We start from the raw sequence: 2,500 nt of genomic DNA on the forward strand, positions 1-2,500 counted from the left end.
TGCGCCTGCACTTAACACTCTTCTGTTCATGAGGGGCAATGCGCGTGAATTCCGTACAACTGGCAAGTCCCTGGCCTGAAACGTCGTGCGCGGCGAGTCACTTGTAAATCCATCAAGTGCCTGGCCTGAAACGTCGTGCGCGGCGAGTCACTTGTAAATCCAGCAAGTCCCTGTCCTGAAACGTCGTGCGCGGCCAGTCACTTGTCAATACAGCAAGTCCCTGGCCTGAAACGTCGTGCGCGGCGAGTCACTTGTCAATACAGCAAGTCCCTGGCCTGAAACGTCGTGCGCGGCGAGTCACTTGTGAATACAGCAAGTCCCTGGCCTGAAACGTCGTGCGCGGCGAGTCACTTGTGAATACAGCAAGTCCCTGGCCTGAAACGTCGTGCGCGGCGAGTCACTTGTAAATCCAGCAAGTCCCTGGCCTGAAACGTCGTGCGCGGCGAGTCACTTGTAAATCCAGCAAGTCCCTGGCCTGAAACGTCGTGTGCGGCGAGTCACTTGTAAATCCAGCAAGTCCCTGTCCTGAAACGTCGTGCGCGGCGAGTCACTTGTGAATACAGCAAGTCCCTGGCCTGAAACGTCGTGCGCGGCGAGTCACTTGTCAATACAGCAAGTCCCTGGCCTGAAACGTCGTGCGCGGCGAGTCACTTGTGAATACAGCAAGTCCCAGGCCTGAAACGTCGTGCGCGGCGAGTCACTTGTGAATACAGCAAGTCCCTGGCCTGAAACGTCGTGCGCGGCGAGTCACTTGTGAATCCAGCAAGTCCCTGGCCTGAAACGTCGTGCGCGGCGAGTCACTTGTAAATCCATCAAGTGCCTGGCCTGAAACGTCGTGCGCGGCGAGTCACTTGTAAATCCAGCAAGTCCCTGTCCTGAAACGTCGTGCGCGGCCAGTCACTTGTCAATACAGCAAGTCCCTGGCCTGAAACGTCGTGCGCGGCGAGTCACTTGTGAATACAGCAAGTCCCTGGCCTGAAACGTCGTGCGCGGCGAGTCACTTGTGAATACAGCAAGTCCCTGGCCTGAAACGTCGTGCGCGGCGAGTCACTTGTGAATACAGCAAGTCCCTGGCCTGAAACGTCGTGCGCGGCCAGTCACTTGTCAATACAGCAAGTCCCTGGCCTGAAACGTAGTGCGCGGCGAGTCACTTGTGAATACAGCAAGTCCCTGGCCTGAAACGTCGTGCGCGGCGAGTCACTTGTCAATACAGCAAGTCCCTGGCCTGAAACGTCGTGCGCGGCGAGTCACTTGTGAATACAGCAAGTCCCAGGCCTGAAACGTCGTGCGCGGCGAGTCACTTGTCAATACAGCAAGTCCCTGGCCTGAAACGTCGTGCGCGGCGAGTCACTTGTGAATACAGCAAGTCCCTGGCCTGAAACGTCGTGCGCGGCGAGTCACTTGTAAATCCAGCAAGTCCCTGGCCTGAAACGTCGTGCGCGGCGAGTCACTTGTGAATACAGCAAGTGCCTGGCCTGAAACGTCGTGCGCGGCGACTCACTTGTCAATACAGCAAGTCCCTGGCCTGAAACGTCGTGCGCGGCGAGTCACTTGTAAATCCAGCAAGTCCCTGGCCTGAAACGTCGTGCGCGGCGAGTCACTTGTGAATACAGCAAGTCCCTGGCCTGAAACGTCGTGCGCGGCGAGTCACTTGTAAATCCAGCAAGTCCCTGGCCTGAAACGTCGTGCGCGGCGAGTCACTTGTGAATACAGCAAGTCCCTGGCCTCAAACGTCGTGCGCGGCGAGTCACTTGTGAATACAGCAAGTGCCTGGCCTGAAACGTCGTGCGCGGCGAGTCACTTGTCAATACAGCAAGTCCCTGGCCTGAAACGTCGTGCCCGGCGATTTCCTCGTCAATGATGTTCGAAGAAGCTTCGGAGGATCCGCCCTTTCGATGAGGTTTTTGTCCATATAAAACAATGCTCAAGACCATTCGGCGCCGATGCCTCGGCGGCCCTTTCGGTATATGTAAGAGAGGTGCTCGAGTCGATGTAATCGTCTTGGGTATGCTCTCCATCGTTGTCATCCACTACATTACCGCGGGTCGGTGTCTCTGACCGAATGGCCCTTATGCGGTAGGCGCCGTAGGCGTTACGAGTTCGTCGATTCTTCATTGAATCGTCGATAAATACCGAGCATCGACTCACTCGATTCCGAGCGAGAATAAACTTTTGCACGTCATTTCCACGCGAATGGCGATGAAATGTCGCTGACCACGACGACTTGGCATTTTTGTCTAACGTCGGGTAGCATTTTACTCAATTAACACGAGAGTCTGTTGAATTTGAACGATAATATCCATGGTGTGTCTCCGTCTGGTATAATACGGGCAGCGGAGATCGCCGTGACTCGTCGTGGGCATGTTGCAGCTATGAATTAGTTGTGACTGCTCGACGACGAGCAATTGTATAGCGAATAATTGCCCTCAAAGTTACGTTATATCGTACTTTGCTGTGCTCTCGACGACTTTGGTCGCATTGCGAAGCGTGTCGTCGATCC

This window comes from Phymastichus coffea, unplaced genomic scaffold (assembly GCF_024137745.1).
Source record: "Phymastichus coffea isolate CEN01 unplaced genomic scaffold, Cenicafe_Pcof_1.1 PCOF00217, whole genome shotgun sequence".
Taxonomy (NCBI): Eukaryota; Metazoa; Arthropoda; class Insecta; order Hymenoptera; family Eulophidae; genus Phymastichus; species Phymastichus coffea.